The sequence below is a fragment of the Mobula hypostoma genome, chromosome 26 (assembly GCF_963921235.1).
Source record: "Mobula hypostoma chromosome 26, sMobHyp1.1, whole genome shotgun sequence".
Taxonomy (NCBI): domain Eukaryota; kingdom Metazoa; phylum Chordata; class Chondrichthyes; order Myliobatiformes; family Myliobatidae; genus Mobula; species Mobula hypostoma.
Window position 1 is genome coordinate 9,870,590 of NC_086122.1, and position 18,512 is coordinate 9,889,101.

Consider the following 18,512-nt stretch of genomic DNA (forward strand, 5'->3'; position numbering starts at 1 on the left):
GAATTCATTCCTCCTCCATGCAACTGGTGGCAAGGCCCTTTGTACTGATCAAATCAGATCAGTCTTATTTTTGAAGGTTATATATTGGCAGTGATGTTACCAAGAGTTCATTTGAAATGCTTTTAATAGGTCATTTCATTACTGCACAATAAATCAGTTCTGTCCACATGCTTTCTTGGTACACTGTAGTTACACTTTGGACATACTAGCTGAGCCAGAAATCAAGAAGGTATACGAGAACACATTTCCAGTCGGTACAGCAACACTATCTAATGTGAGTTGGAAGGGATGATGGTAGGTTAGTACTGAATGTCTATGAGTTACCATTTTAAAACACTTGAAACCTATCATTTCCTTAGGTACCCAGATCTGCGAATGTTTGAACAGAGGTAACAATTACCTTGAGTAAACCTGGTTGCTCTTCATAAACCTCACCCCGTTAATTTACTCTAATTATAAGCAATATTAAGGCACCATTATGAAGAGGAAAGTAATGTTTCAGGTCAATAATCTTATCATCATGCACTGGAAGCAAACATCTCTTAAAATGCTCTGAGGGTCAGGGTTAGTGTGGATAAAATTTAACTTTATATATTCTTGTTGATAGGCATAAGTTCTACATAGCAGAATTAGCTGCAACAATCCATACATTCAGGCTGTTAAGACAGTCTCTCGTACAAAATGGGGTAGAGCTGGCAATTTCTTTTGCCCTGATAAGTCAGAAACAATATTATGGGAGAATTATTGACATTGTGTGTAGCAAAAAGTGGGCTTTGACCATAAGCACTGCAAACAAACACTGGGACGTATCCAATAGAAAGGAAACCCATTACAAATTCTTCTCAAGATCGCAGTTACTTGTGTGAATAAGAATCACCTGATCCACGAAAACTACGTGCTGAAAATGTAAATGCAGGTGAGGCAGTATCTGTGGAAAATGAAGCTGTCAACTTTTCAGGTGTGTGGCTCGTCCAGTTCTGACGAAGGGTCAAAGCCCTGAAAAATCGATTTTCCACAAATGCTGCCACATCAGGTTTTTTTTAAGCATTTACTGTTACTGGTTCAGATTTCCAACATCTGTAGCTGTGTGTATTTTTTTAAGTTTTCACAAGCTCAGGGATCTCTAAACGCTCCCAAGTCCAAGTATTTTTCCATGAGCTGCTACCTGAAGTGGTTAAAGGAGTTCTTAAAGCTAATAGCAGTATGTAGGATTATTTGGTGAATGCTCGTCATTTCCAATAACAGCAATGAGCATCTCTAGTTGTTGGATAATTGTTCGAAATACCAAAAAGCCCTCGACTAAAAGTCAGATTTCTGTGAGTGTATCCCTGTGTGCTGATGAATAAACAGTATGAAACCCAAGGTTTGGCAATTGTCTTTGCCATTACATTGTAGATTTTCTGTGAGACAACAGCTGTCTGCAATTTGTGTAACTGGATTTATCCATCATTGCCAATCACTGAGAGCCAGGGATGATAGTGTCACAAAAAAAGATGAGAAAAAGTGACTGCAGATGCTGGAAATCTCCAGCAGAATATGCAACAGATCTGGAGAGATGAAATCTAGTTACTGTTTGAGATGAATGGCTTTTCATCCGAACAAGAAAAGTTTAGAAAACAGGTAGGTTTTAAATCAGCAAGGAGGAGTTTGGAGAAATGAAGAATGTGCTAGGGTGGAGGCTGAGTGAGACTACAAGTGGTGATGCTGACTGGTGATGAAGGACTTTAATTGCAGATTATTAGACTAAGAAGGACAGGAGAGGGGAAAATAGCATGGTGGAACTGAGGGTATAGATCACTGCAGTTGCTGAAAATAATAAGATAATTGTAGAAATACTCAGCAGGTTAGGCAGTGTCTGTAGAAGGTCAAACACTAGGTTCTTGTTACAGGCTGATAATTTTTCATCAAAGCTGCCAGTTCTGGAAGCTGGAAATACTACTCTGCAGAAACCTACAGCATAGATCTGAAAAAACTGTCTGTTGACCCAAACACAGAGATAAGCTAACCTCCATGCAAAAGATTGAGTGAAGCGACCTGTAGACGTGAAATAGCAAGACAGGTACTCGAACTTCTTTTCACAAATTGTAGAAAAGGGAAATGAATCATGAGGGTGAAGTTTACAAAATTCTCTGCCCAATATCCAAGTTATGCCTGGTGAATTACAGAAGTTACCTTGATGTATCAGGCAAAGACACAAAAACTGATGCACACTTCAGGACACATCTCGATGGCCACCACAACAGTTGTTATTGGAAGCAATGAGAGACAAATCCTAAATCAGATGGAATGACAAGCAAGAGAAAATCTGCAGATCCTGGAAATCCAAGCAACACACAAAATTGTTGCTCAGATGGAATGAAGTGATTTATGGTTCCGAATAATCGAAAGTTTAAAACTTGGATCAAAAAGTACTTTGATGAAGTGTAGTGTCCCTTTGAGTACAAAATGGGTGATTAGAAAACTTTTTTTTTTTTTAAATCATGAAGGACCAACATGAGCAACATTTCCCAGAACAGATGAGGCTTATTGATATGATATATTGCTAAAGGGAAGTAAGCCACTGTTTGGTACCATATTAATGAGTTAAAAACAGTATCCAATATTACAGATAAATCTGATTTAAGGACCATAGTGAAAGGAAGCTCATGGTTCCAGTGAAGTGTCAGACCAATGCCTGTGATGGGGATGCAAGTGAGCACTGTATAAATGATAATGGAATCGGAAGAGGGAGAAATGGAAACTGAAAAAGGTCATCAGAAATAGATACTCACTTAATGGTTATCCATTTAAGGAACAAAATAAATTATGGCTACTCCAGGAAAGTAAAAAGGCGAGAGTTAAGACAACATATAAAAGATAGAGACAGTAAAAAGTTGCTGGAGTTATTTGGGTCTGGAATGGCTAAAACTAAAGCTGAATATATTTACCTTGGCCTATTAGAATGCAATAAAATTGGGGATCCTTTGAAATCCCCACTCAGAAGTGTGATTCCCCTTGGCATATGGGTGGAGTACTGAAGGGGTAGTGTTAGGACTGGAATAACATGAGTGCTACTGAAATAAATGTAAGAGAGTGGAAAGGATATTGCACGAATACAAGTGATAGGTATCCTAGGGTTACTCGACTCCAATAAATACGTAAGTAGCTTTACTAATCTATCAGTCATCATGCTAATATGCAATAATATATGAAATAGAATGAGCTGTAATAAGACCATAAGACACAGGAACAGAATTAGGCCATTCCACCAATTGAATCTGCTCTGCCATTCCATCATAGTTGGTTTATTATCCCCCTCAACAATTCTCCTGCCTTCTCATAATCTTTGAAGCCCTTTCTAATCAAAAACCTATAAACGTCCACTCAATACCACAAATTCACCGCCCTCTTACTAAAGAAATTCCTCCTTGTCTCTGTTGTAAGGGATGTCCTATCCTAAGGCTGTGCCCTTTGATCCCAGACTCTCCCATTATTGGATACATCCTCTGCGCTCTATCTAATCCTTTTAATATTCAACAGATTTCAAAAGTTCAAAATAAATTTATTATAAAAACACGTATGTCACCATATACTACCCTAAGATTAATTTTCTTGCAGGCATTCACAGTAAATAGAAGGAAAGGCAATAGAATCAATGAAAAAGTGCACATAACAGAAATGGGCAAATAACCAGTGTGCAAAAGACATCAAACTGTGAAAATACAAAAAGAATATGATAAAATAAATAAGCAATAAATATTGAGAACGCGAGTTGCAAAGTCCTTAAAAGTGTTGTGGAATTAGTTTAGTGTTGGAGTGAGTGAAGTTATCCCCTCTGGTTCAAGAACCTGATAGTTCAGGGGGAAATGACTGTTCTTGAACCTGGTGGTGAGGGACACAAGGCTTCTGTACTTCCTTTCTGGTGGCAGCAGCGAGAAGAGAGCATAGCCAGGGTGGTGTGGGTCTCTGATGATAGATGCTGCTTTCCTGTGACAGCGCATCTTGTAAATATGCTCAATGGTGAAGAGGACTTTACCTGAGATGGGCTGGGCTACCTCTTGTAGTTGTTTCTGTTCAAGTGCATTGGTGTCTCTATACCAGACCGTGATGCAACTAGTCAGTATACTCTCCACTGCACGTCCATAGACATTTGTCAAAGTTTTAGATGACATGCCAAATCTGCACAAACATCTAAGAAAGTAGAGGCACTGCCATGCTTTCTTTGTAATGGCACCAAATGCTGGGCCCAGGACAGATACTTTGAAATGATATCGCTGAGGAATTTAAGGTTGCTGATGCTCTCCACCTCTGAACTCCTGGTAAGGGCTAGCTCACGGATCTCCAGTTTCCTTCTCCTGTAATCAATAATCAGCTCTTCAGTTTCCTGACATTGAGTGAGAAGTTGTTATCGTGGCACTATTCAGCCAGATTTTCAAAATCCATCCTATATGCTGATTCATCACACCTTTAATTTGGCCCACAATAGTGGTGTCATCAGCAAATTTAACTATGACATTGAAGCTGTGCTTAGTCTCACATTCATAAGTATAAAGCGAGTAGAGCATCGGGCTAAGCATACAGCCTTGTACTGGCCCTGTGTCTTGGGGATGGTGGAGGACATGTTGCCAATTCGAACTGACTGGGGTCTGCAAGTGAGAAAATCGAGGATCCAGTGGCACAAGGAGATATTGAGGCCCTAAGTCTTGGGGTTTATTGATTAGTTTCAGGGTATGATAGTATTGAATACAGAGCTGTAATCAATGAAGAGCATCCTGATGTATGCATCTTCACTGTCCAGATGTTCCAGAGCAGAGTGGAGAGCCAATGAAATGGCATCTACTGTTGACCTGTTGGAGAAGGTCCAGAAGGACTTCAATGAGGTCCCTCCTCCTTCTTCTAACCTCCAGCAAGTCAAAGCCCAGAGCCATCAAATGGTCCTCATAAGTTAACCCTTTCATTCCTGGGATCATTCATTTGAACCTCCTCTGGACCTTCTCCGACGCCAGCACATTCTTTCTTAGATATGAGGCGGAAAACTGCTCACAATACTCCAAATGTGGTCAGAACAATGCCTTATAAACCTTTAGCTTTACATCCTTGATTCAGTATTCTAGATCTCATGAAATGAATCCTAACATTGCATTTGCTTTCCTTATCACTGACTTGACCTGAAAATTAACCTTCTGGGAACCCTACTCTAGGACTCTCCCAAGTCCCTTTGCATCTCTGATTTCCGAATTCACTCCCCACTTAGAAAATAGCCTATACCTTTATTCCTTCATCCATCACTTCCTTCACTGTATTCCATCTGCCATTTCTTTGTCCATTCTCCTAATCTGTTCATCCTTTTGCAGACTCCCTGCTTCCTCAACACTACCTGCCCCCCCCACCTATCTTCCTGTCATCCGCAAGCCTAGCCACAAAGCCGTCAATTCTGTCATCCGAATGATTGGCATATGATGTGAAGCACCTACCCCTGTGGAGCACCACTTGTTACCTGCAGCCAGAGAAGGCCCCCTTTATTCCCACTTTTTGACACCTGCCAGTCAACCAGTCTTCTATCCATGCTAGTACCTTTCCTGTAATACCATGGGCTCTTAACTTGTTTAGCGGTCTCATGTGTGACACCTTCTCAAAGGCCTTCTGAAAGTCCAAGTAAGTAACAGCACTGACTCTCCTACCTGTTATTTCATCAAAGAATTTGAACAGATTTGTCAGACAAGTTATCAAACTGCCTTCAACATATTTTATCATGTGCCTCCAAGTACATCAAAACCTTATCCTTAGTAATGGACTCGAACACCTTCCCAACTACTGAAGTCAGGCTAATTGGCCTAAAATATCCTGCATTTTGCCTCCCTCCCTCTTAAAGAGTGGAGTTACATTTGTGATTTTCCAGTCCTCTGGAACCATTCCGGAATCTAATGATTCTTAAAAGGTCATTACTAATGTCTCCACAATCTCTTCAGCTACCTCTTTCAGAAACTTGTGGCATAGTCCATCTGGTCCAGGTGACTTATCTACCTTCAGACCTCTCATCTTCCCAAGCACCATCTCCTTAGTAATTGTGACAACACTCACTACTACTCCCCAACACTCTCGAATTTCTGGATGCTGAATAGTAGATTTGATTAAGATTTAATTGTTTAAAAAAATTCTGAGGTATGGTTGCAAATAATCATGACACTACATATGATATCATGGATAAATATTAAACGAGGAAATTATCACCTGAATAAAGAGAAGTGATTGACAATTAAATGGAAAGTATCTTATCAATGATTTTAATTAAGAATAAGTTATAGAGGGCTATGGGTAACCCTAGGTAACTTCTAAAGTAAGTACATGTTCAGCACAGCATTGTGGGCCAAAGGGTCTGTATGGTGCTATAGGTTTTCTATGGTTCTATGTTTTTTTTAAATGAGATTATCAATAACCAAAATACCATGTTCCCTCCTGAACATAGAACATAGGAATAGCACAGGAATAGGCCATTAGACTCACAATTTTGTGCCAAACCAGCTAAAAAGTAAACCAAAGACACCCAAACACTAGTCCCTCCGACCTACATCATGTCCATATCCTTCCATCTTCCTTGCATCCATGTGCCTATCCAAACGTCTCTTAAAAGCCTCCAATGTATTTGCCTCTACCACCATACCAGGCAACACATTCCAGACATCCACGACTCTCTGAGTAAAAACTTACCCCTCACATCCGCCTTGAACCTGCCCTCTCTCTCCTTCAATGTATGCCATCTGGTACTAGTCATTTCTACCCTGAGAAACAGATGCTCTTTGTCCACTCTATCTATGCCTCTATCAGATCTCCCCTCAGCCTCCGCTGCTCCAGAGAAAGCAACCCAAGTTTATCCAGCCTCTCGTGATGGCGCATGCCCTCTAAATCAGGCAGCATCCTGGTAAACCTCTTCTGCACCCTGAGGTACAGTTACTTTGTCAGTATTGTTCTAGGATGGAATGGTTGTCGAAGGGCTGAAAGAAATGTCGGAAAGGAATGTATAGTTGGATTGATAGAGTGCAATCACAAATTTGAAGACTTGAAGAAGTTAATGAGTTAGATTATGTTAATGCCTGTGTATTAAGCGATGCCTGGGAGATCGTGATGATTTTATGCAAGTCCTCTTGGCACCCATATTTTGTTAAAAGAAGCATAAGGCATCATACAAGTTAAAGCAAGTCTTGCAAGCTTCCTTGGTTGTTTCCTTTATTACTATGAAGCTGGTAGTTCATAGGGGTAGGAGAAGTTCAAGGGGGATATTAGAGAAAGGTTTTTTATTCAGAGAGTGGTTGGTGCGTGGAATGCACTGCCTGAGTCAGTGGTGGAGGCAGATACACTAGTGAAGTTTAAGAGACTACTAGACAGGTATATGGAGGAATTTAAGTTGGGGGCTTATATGGGAGGCAGGGTTTGAGGGTCGGCACAACTATTCTATGTTCTATGTTCTATGTATATAGTACTGGAGGATTGAATGGTGTACAGTGGGGAATGGTGTGGGGCTGGAATGAGGAAAACTGAAAACATCAGATTTTGTGCTAGAGAGAACGTTGGTAAATGGATCACCATCTACTGTACCTAATGAAGTGGCCATTGACTGAGTGTATGTTTGTAGTCTTCTGCTGCTGCAGTCCACCCACTTCAAAGTTCAACTTGTTGTAGGTTCAGTGATGCTCTTCTGCACACCACTGTTGTTACAGATGTTTACTTGAGTTACTGCCGCCTTCCTGTCAGCTCAAGCCAGTCTGGCCATTCTCCTCTGACTTCGCTCATTAACAAGGCACGTTTGCCACAGAATCGATGCTCGCTGGACTTTTTTTTTCTTGCATCATGCCCCATAAAGTCTGGAGACTATTGTGCTTGAAAATCCCAGGAGGTCAGCAGCTTCGGACATACTCAAACCACCCAGTCTGGCACCAACAATCATTCCACAGTCAAAGGGAAAGCTAATCTTCCTGAGAAAGCTAAAGAAATTTGGCCTGTTCCCTAAAACCCTCACTAATTTTTATAGATGCACGGTAGAAAGCATTCTTCTAGGGTGCATCACAACCTGGTATGGAAGTTGTCCTGTCCAAGACTAAAAGAAGCTGCAGAAGATTGTGAACACGACGCAGCACATCACACAAACCAATCTTCCGTCCTTGGACTCACCTTACACCGCACGCTGTCGGAGCAGTGCTGCCAGGATAATCAAGGATACGACCCACCAAACCAACACACTTTTCGAACCTCTTCCCTCCAGGAGAAGGCTCAGGAGCTTGAAGACTCGTACAGCCAGATTTGGGAACAGCTTCTTTCCAACTGTGATAAGACTGCTGAACGGATCCTGACCCGGATCTGGGCCGTACCCTCCAAATATCCGCACCTTCCTTGGTTTTTTTGCACCACCTTACTTTCCCTTTTCTATTTTCTATTTATGATTTATAATTTAAATTTTTAATGTTTACTATCGATTTGTACCTCCAGGGAGTGTGAAGCACAGAATCAAATATCGCTGTGATGATTGTACACTCTAGTATAAATTGTTTGGCGACAATAAAGTAAAGTAAAGTCACTTAGATTGCATTTTTCTCTCATTCTTATGTATGGCACTACAACGAGGTATGTGGTGGAACAAAGGGAACTGGGAATACAGATACATAATTTCTTGAACGTGGCATCACACGTAGACAGGGCTGTAAAGAGAGCTTTTGGCATATTGGGCTCCGTAAATTAGGGCACTGAGTACAGGAGTTGAGATGTTATGTTGAAGTTGTACAAAACATTGGTGAGAGCAAGTTTGAAGTATGTAGTGTGATTCTGGTCATCTACCTACAGGACAGATCTCGCTAAGCTTGAAAGAGTGCGGAGAAAATGTACAAGGAAATTGTTGGGGCTTAAGGACCTGAATTACAGGGATGGTTTGAATGGACTAGGACTTTATTTACTGGAGAACAGGAAATGAAGGGAGATCTTACAGAGATATACAAAATAACTAGGGGTAAAAGTAGGGTGAATGTATACAGGCTTTTCCCCCTCAGGCTGGGAAAGACTAGAACTAGAAGTCACAGGTGTAGGTGAAAGGTAAAGTATTTAAGGGGAATATGGGGGGCAGGGGTGACTTTCTCACTCAGAAAGTGGTGTAATTGTGGAACAAACTACTGGGACAAGTGGTAGGTGTGAGTTCATTTGTGACATTCAGGAGAAGTTTGGATAGAGGAGTATAGAGAGCTGTGGATTGGTGCAGGTAGATGAGACTAGGAAGGAGACTAGACTGGCACAAACTGGATGGGCCGAAGGGCCTGCTTCTATGCTGCAGTGAAGCAGTTCACCTATGCTTTATCATTCAGGTAGCAATTAATTGCCCGTTTAAACCAAACACAGGTATCAGATTTGATATTTAACAAAAATCAAAAATGAATTAATGTCAAGTCGATTGAGCATTTTGCCCGACGCAGGCCTCCTCGGCCTGAGTCGATGTAGTAGTAGTAGTGATTGGGCAGGTTAGAATATGGAATCCTAAAAGAAAATTAGATTGTTCTGGGATACTGTGATTGAAAACAACAGACACCTGGAATGTAATAGATATACATTAGATTGTGGAATATACATCAATTTTATCAGGGGGCAACACACCAAAAACTGGGAGGGAGAATATATTGTTTTACTACCTAGAAAACAGCTTCAAATTTCAAAGTTCAAATTTATCATCAAAGTACGTATACCATATACAACCTTGAGATTCATCTTCTTGCAGGCAGCCACAAAACAGAGAAGCACAGTAGGTTTCACGAAAAAAACACACAAAACGAGAACACCACATATCCAATGTGTTAAAAAGGACAAAGCGTGCAAATAGTGAAAAGTAAACGAACAACACATGGAACATGAACTGCACCGTCCCTGAAAGTGAGTCCACAGCTGTGGAGCCTGTTCAGCGCTGGGGCGAGGGGAGCAAGTCCAGAAGCCCAATGGCTGCAGGGCAACTACTGCTCTCAAACCTGGCGGTGTGTAGACCCAAGATCTGTCATGGGGAAAAGAAAGTTCATAGTAAATTTATTATCAAAGTACATTCACTTTCTTGTGGGCACACTCAACAAATCTATAGAATAATAGCTATAATAGAATCAATGAAAGACCGCCCAACTGGGGCGTTCAACCAGAACGCAGAAGATAACAAACCATGCAATACAAAAAGATGAAAGAATAGTAATAAATAAGCAATAAATATTGAGAACATGAGATGAAGAGCCCTTGAAAGTGAGTCCATTGGTTGTGGGAACATTTCAAAGGTGAGGCAAGGGAAGTTGAGTGAAAGTTTTCCCCCTTTGGTTCAAGAGCCTAATGGTTGAGGGGTAGTAACTGTTCCTGAACCTGGTGGTGTGAGTCCTGTAGCTTCTTCCTGGTGATAACAGTGAGAAGAGAACATGCCTTGGCTGGAGGGGTCCTGATGATGGAAGTTGCTTTCCTGCAACAGCATTTCATGTAGATCTGCTCAATGGTCGGGAGGGCTTTACCCACAATGGACTGAGCCATATCCACTACTTTTTGGAGGATTTTCTGTTCAAGGGCATTGGTGTTTCCATACCAATTGAAATTGTATGTGTTGATATAAACTGGTGGAATGTCAGCCCAATCCACGAGTTACAAATAATAGTGCTGCAGGGAGGAACTAGCATTAACTACTTCACAATTTACAAAAGGAAACATTTGAAGTAAGTCAGCACACAAAATGCTGGAGGAACTCAGCAGGTCAGGCGGCATCCGTGGAAGTGAATAGATAATCGACATTTTGGGCTGAGACCCTTTTTCAGGACTGAAGAAAGAAAGGGGAAGATGCCAGAATAAAAAGGTGGGGGAGAGGAGGGAGGCTAGCTGGAAGGTGATGGGTGAAGCCAGGTGGGTGGGAAAGGTGAGGGACTGGAGAAGAAAGAAGTTGATAGAGGAGAGTGGACGATCGGAGAAAAGGAAAGAGGAGGGAACCCAGGGGCAGGTGAGAAGAAGTAAAAGGTCAGAGTGGGGAATAGAGCGGGGGGGTGGAATTTAATTACACTCTCTTCCTCAAAGAAAGGTCACATCAAGGATTCAATGTCGATGAGGAAATGTGTATGATGCTGGAAAATTCTGCAAGCCAGCGATTCATTGCACTGATACGTCTAGAAAGCAGGTCACCTGCAGTCAGCAGAAGTACGAGTATAGAGGATCGAAAATTGAATTGTCCCACCACTGTGGCAGGTATTTGTGATTTTTCATAATAACCCTTGTATCTTGGTCAGTTGTGTTAACTTTCAGTCTTGGCATCATTTTAGAATTAATGATCTATTTATGTGAAACAAATTCTTACGGCTAGAACTATTGTTATCCTTGTGATTATAGTTAATGAATTATGTGTTAAAGAACAGTTTTAGTTTTTCTGTTCTCTGCAATTCCTTCACCCCTCATGACATTCAACAACAGTCCCTCCACCATTTCTGATTATCCCTGAAATTGGTGCCATAACCCATTACAGGTTGAGCACCCCTTATCTGAAATACTTGGGGTCAGGAGCATTTTGGATTTTGGATTTTATCACTCTGACACTAGCAGCATTCGTCTGGGAGGGAGCGCAAAGACCAACTAATCTCCATCCTAAACCCAAAACAGGACAGATGAGCATGGCCCGTGACTGGAAAATGCTGGTGGATGTCAATCAACAACTCGCCTTTCCACCAGAAGTTGCTGCCACCGACCTCAGGCCAGACTTGGTTCTCTGGCCCAGTTCATTTCAGATCGTCTATGCTATGCAGACCTAGCAGATGGAGCTAATTGACAGGGCTGGAAAAATCAAAGTTTGCCCTGTGGAAGTGGGTTATAGGGGATGTATAGCCACATCCACCATCAAATTGCTGAAGGAGCTAGGGATCCATGGTCAGACTCTACAGAACATCAGAGGCTGTGGAAAGAAGCAGTAAATTGCTTTGGATCAAACCAAAAGACCTTTCCTGGAAACCAAGATAGCATCAAAAGAGTAGGAAGATACAATGGAGGGGGAGGGTAACTCCATCAAGTTCTCTGTAGATGTAGTGGGCAAATCGGTGAAACATCGAAGGAGGATGCCCTCTTGGAAACCTCTGCGTGTCAACCCCTGTGCCACTTAAAACATCAAAGCACTCGCAAGTGCTCACAACCCATTGGCATGAGGGGTATTAACGTCTCATCCTGTATTTTTTTTTAAGATTTTGGAACGTATGATGAGATAGCTTGGGAACATCATCATTTCTAACTCTATATTTACCAGCTACTGGTAAGCAGTCAACACACGTATGTACTTAAAACAGTAAAAAATATTATACAGCATTAAATTTCTGCAACCTGCCTGTTGAATAGTCACAATTTTCAGTTCGTTGTGATAAATTTTTGCTTGTTTCATACTGTGGTATCTTTTTTTTTTGCTTATTTCTTCTAGTCATTAAGTAATTAATGACATTTTAAACCAGCTTTTCAACTTAACATTATTAAGGATTTATATTTTTGGAGACAACAAGATCTCCATCCCATGTTAGATTTCCTAAAGAGTACCATTCCTCACTTCTCACTATTGAATTTGTTTGCAATGTATCTGCCTGTTTCACTTGTCTCACTACTATCTATTGCATTGGCAAACTTTGTATCTTTGGCAATTTCCATAATGCTGCTCCCAAGACAAAAGCAACTTATATGGGCTCTAGTTCATCAAAGTCACTAAAAGAGGCTTTTGTTACACTATCACCTTTAAAAAGGAAAAGGATTTAGGGGTATGCTTAGGAAAGATGTCAAACATTTCCCAGGAGGTCATAAACAACAGGAATTCTGCAGGTGCTGGAAATTCAAGCAACACACATCAAAGTTGCTGGTGAACTCAGCAGGCCAGGCAGCATCTCTAGGAAGAGGTGCAGTCGACGTTTCAGGCCAAGACCCTTCGTCAGGACTAACGGACCTGAGTCCTGACGAAGGGTCTTGGCCTGAAACGCCGACTGCACCTCTTCCTAGAGATGCTGCCTGGCCTGCTGCGTTCACCAGCAACTTTGAAGTGTGTTCCCAGAAGATCATGGTTATTTAATACGAGGCCTCATAGCATCCATATCCACCCCACCCCGCCACCAAGAGGCATAGAGCATCATACAAGATGCAATAGGTTTTCATGCTTAACTAAACAGATTTCCTTTACTATGAAGTTGTTAAAACCTCCTTTAAAAGTATGAGTTCAACTGGGACTCCATAATTCAATTGTTCGAAGATGGGAAGGAGTATCTGAGATCAAGAACACTGGGGTGGGGGGGGGGGAGAGGGGTATTTGAGATTAAGAATACTAAACCCATGCATCAGAAATGCAAAGAAAATCATTTAAATAGTGAAAGGATGCACCATTTCACAAAGTCAAAATAAATTTATTATTGAAGTACATATATGTCACCCCATACTGCCTCGAATCTTTTCTTGCAGCTATTTACAGGAAAATAAAATAGAATTTGCATAAACAAAGACCGTCAGAAAATGCCTGTCCCATCAGTGGAGTTGGGGTTCTCAGTAACAACCTTATCATTTGCCTCTGAACTCACAGAACCAGAGATGAAATGAGTCATCATCGATCTCAAGGGACTGCTTAAGAATTGAGATATTCACTGGCTTTCTCTACCAGCAATGTAATAACAAAACCTTAAATTATCAAGGCAACATTTCTTCAACAAGCTCTGCCATTCTCATAGTAAATTTTATTGAAAGGCACTTCAATCCTCACTGATGTCACGTCTGAAAGAACAAAGACATCATGCAAGAGGATCTGATAGTGATTTGCCTTCAGGAATAAGAAGATGCTTTGTTTAAAGAGATTTCTTTCTCATGAACAGTTCCAGTGGCAGGTAGTTAGCAATTAGTTCACACTGCAAGACGACAACTATCTGCAAATTACAAGAATTACATTACTTGTGCATTATTTAATTTGAAGAGTTTTGACAAATTATCTCTTCATTGTTGCTTATGCTGAGAGTTATCCTATATTGTTGAAAAGCAAACCCCCACTTACTTAATCACAATATACAACTGCTAAATGGAGTGGTAGTGTTTAATGGTAAAATATATAATATATAAATTCTCACACAAATCAAACATTAGAGACATTATAAATGCAAACATCTTTATTGATTTGTTCATAATATTTAACTTAAAATTTACATTTTCCATGCACCAGTTCTATTTGCACTTTACACCAGCTCTATATTTATGGAACATAGACCAGGTTGACAGCACTTAAAAGTAACCACATGATTGTTTCTTTTCAGTTTAAGATGTTCTGTTGTTAATTTTCTAAATCATGGACAAGTTGGGTTTGAAGTGCATCAGAAGCCGTTTAGCAATCCTCACCGAAATCCTCGGCCTCTTGGATGTTACTTTGATCACCCTGTTCATGTTGCTCCTTGAATTTGGCTGGATTTAGCTGGAGGAATTTTTATTAAAAAAATGTTGATGTAGTATTCCAGAAAAAAAATGCTTGCAAACGATGAACAATAAACACATTTGTACCAACCTTCAACACTTGTGTGCTTCTACATCCTCCCCATTATAGGAAGGATATGGAGGCTTTAGAAGAAGCAGAGCTTTATCAGAACACTGCCTGGATTACAGGGCACGAGTTACAAGGGGAGGTTGGACAAACCTAGGTTATTTTCTCTGGGGCCTTGGAGGGTAAAAGGAAGCTTTTAATATTATAGAGGCATAGGTAGAGTAGGCAGGCAGAATATTTTTTCCTGGGGTTGAAATGTCTGATGCTAGGCTCAGATTTATATAAACACACATACATCAAAACATAGTGAAATGCGTCATTTGCATTAACAACTAACACACCCAAGAGTGTGCTGGGAACAGCCGGCAAATGTCACCACAAATTCCAGCACCAGCACATTATGTCCATGGGACAACGCAAGCAATAACAAAAAAAAACACCACACAGACCCCTCTGCCCTAGGATAGACTTTTGACAGAGTATGTCCGACAGAGTGATCAGCAGCACTGGGGCTCCACAGGGGACTGTCTTGTCTCCCTTTCTCTTCACCATTTACACCTCGGACTTCAACTACTGCACAGAGTCTTGTCATCTTCAGAAGTTTTCTGATGACTCTGCCATAGTTGGATGCATCAGCAAGGGAGATGAGGCTGAGTACAGGGCTACGGTAGGAAACTTTGTCACATGGTGTGAGCAGAATTATCTGCAGCTTAATGTGAAAAAGACTAAGGAGCTGGTGGTAGACCTGAGGAGGGCTAAGGCACCGGTGACCCCTGTTTCCATCCAGGGGGTCAGTGTGGACATGGTGGAGGATTGCAAATACTTGGGGATACGAATTGACAATAAACTGGACTAGTCAAAGAACACTGAGGCAGTCTACAAGAAGGGTCAGAGCCGTCTCCATTTCCTGAGGAGACTGAGGTCCTTTAACATCTGTCGGACGATGCTGAGGATGTTCTACGAGTCTGCGGTGGCCAGTGCCATCATGTTTGCTGTTGTGTGCTGGGGCAGCAGGCTGAGGGTAGCAGACACCAGCAGAATCAACAAACTCATTCGTAAGGCCAGTGATGTTGTGGGGATGGAACTGGACTCTCTGACGGTGGTGTCTGAAAAGAGGATGCTGTCCAAGTTGCATGCCATCTTGGACAATGTCTCCCATCCACTACATAATGTACTGGGTGGGCACAGGAGTACATTCAGCCAGAGACTCATTCCACCGAGATGCAACACAGAGCGTCATAGGAAGTCATTCCTGCCTGTGGCCATCAAACTTTACAACTCCTCCCTTGGGGAGTCAGACACCCTGAGCCAATAGGCTGGTCCTGGACTTATTTCCTGGCATAATTTACATATTACTATTTAATTATTTATGGTTTTATTACCATTATATATGGTGCAACTGTAACGAAAACCAGTTTCCCCCAGGATCAATAAAACATGTCTATGACTATGACGCAAGCCCAGTGACTGCAGTCGTGTCTTGCCACCGAGTTTACATGACAGCCAAACAGTGAACATTCCACCTGCGTAAATTAAATTTTCAAGTTAAAAATCAGCACGAGTCAAAGGACAAAAGTTTAAAGGAGATCCTTTCAGAAACATGCAAACACAGGTAGGTGCCAAAATGGGCTGCCAGGGATAGCAATTGAAAGATGCAATTGCGGCACTCTCAAGAGGTTTTTTAAATAGGTCAGGGGCTCCCAACCTTTTTTTTAATGCCGTGGACCCCCTACCATTACCTGAGGACCCCAGGTTGGGAACACCGGAGATAGATGCATGAATATTCAGACAATGGAAGCAATGAAGTAATGGATCATCTGCAGGCGGAATCTAGTTTGATTGGGCACATTGTTCAGCACAGACGGTGTAGACCAAAGGGTCTGTTCCTGTGCTCTACTGTTCAGAGCTCCAGGTTCTTGGTTGCAATGCAAGAGCATTGATTGTACAGTAGGGGTGGGGGGGTGTCCACAATTTAAAAAAAAGATCAGAAGTACCTGACTTAAGATCCAGATTAGAGAGCAACATTACTTATTGATAAATGTTTATTCATTCAATAGAGAGCCAACTGACATTTCATTGCCTGCCAATAAATTGGAGATAGTTTTCTTTAAGTTCTCGCCTTTCTTTTATTCAAACATCTCTTCAAACAAAACTACAACCACATAATCTGATTAAAAAGATCATTTATCCAGCAAAAACTGTAACACAACCTAACTATAATTCATGCTAATTATTTACACAATATAAAACACACCCATAAAATCAATCCTATTTGACATCGTATGGCCCCATGCCTACTTGGATGGGGAGATCACACATTGATGAGTTTGTTAAGAAAGCAAAAGGTGTGTTAGCCTTTATTGGACCGGGGATTGAGTTCAAGAACCACAGGGCAATGTTGCAGCTCCACAAAACCCTGGTTAGAACACACTTGCAATATTGTGTTCAGTTCCGGTCGCCTCATTGTAGAAAGAATGTAGAAGCTTTAAGGCCGACTTATACTTCTGCGTTAACTAGACACCGTAACCTACGTAAGTGGCCTACGCGCATTGTGAGCATTTATGTTTGTGCATTGGTGAGTCTCCGTCGCTCTGCAATTCGCACACGTCACACATGCGCACTCACCTGCCCGCGCAAGGCTTCATGGTCATGGTAGTCTTTCTCGGGGTAAACAAGAAGCGAGCGTCTTTTTTCGTAAAAGCGAAATGTGCCCTCCATAACTACGGAGGTCTGTAAAGCTTTATGGAAAGCATTGCAGCCAGAGTTCCTTCCCTGCCCTTCAGTTGCCCAATGGGAAGCTGTTGCAGCGTAGGAGGAAATGCGATGCTACCAAGCGGACCAATCACAGTTCTTATGGCCTGCGTTGCTGCGACGCACGGTTACATTTTGGGAGAGGTGCGCGTCGCAGCAACGCAGGCTCTCCCGTAGGGTTTGTGGCGACACAGTGCTTACGGCGACGTGTTGATGCAGAAGTATAAATCAGCCTTTAGAGAGCGTGCAGAGGATACTGCCTGGATGAGAGAATGTGTCTTCCTCTGGAGAAACGGAGGATGACAGGCAATTTGATAGAGCTGTACAAGATCGGAGTCATAGAATGGATAAGAGTGGAAATGGAGACATAATTTTAAGATGATTGGAGGAAAGTACAACAGGATGTCAGAAGTTTAAAGAAAATACAAAATGCTGGGCGCATAGAACGCATCGCCAGGGATGGAGGTAGAGGCAAATATATTAGGGGCATTTAAGACTTTTAGATAGGTACATGGATGATTTTAAAAAAACAAGGCCTATGTAGGAGGGAAGGATTAGATTGATCTCGGCGTAGGTTAAAAGGTTGGCACAACATCACGAGCTGGAGGGCCAGTGTTGTGTGTGCTGTTAAGTTCTTGGTTCCACAAGATCACAGGCTGCCCCAAGGCACTTCACAGCCAATGGAAGTGTTTTGAAATGTATTCTGTCAACACATCAGAAACAATAAAATCCAATTGATAATGATTGATTAGTTGTGAGATTCCTTTTGGTTGCATAGGACCCCCCCTCCTCCACTTGTCTCTTCCAATAAAAGGAATCAAACTGAAAATTGACCCAAAAGCTATTTCAGTAAAGAAATATAATGAAGGAACACACATGTTGCAGTGCACTGTAGCTCAAGATATCAATACTTGGTTATATAATGTTCATTTGGAAATGTAAACTGTTCATTGCAGTGACTTGTCTGGCAACAGAAGAATGTTTGGAGAATCAAAATCTATTTGATATTTTGTGACTGATGTCTACAAAGGAAACTTTTAGAGGAACCTATGTCAGGAAAGGTTCACAAGTAAGATGCATTTTACTGGTGGTATAACATGTTGCTCATCACTCTGCAGGGAAATGAGTCAGGGTTACACAGCAAGGAAACAGACATTGCCACATTAAGAACCCATTTGAATGATGTAATGTAGAAGTGATTACCACAGTCTGATATCCTAAACTTTGTTATAATATTTCCTGTTGCAACACAAACATTGGTAATTAGTTT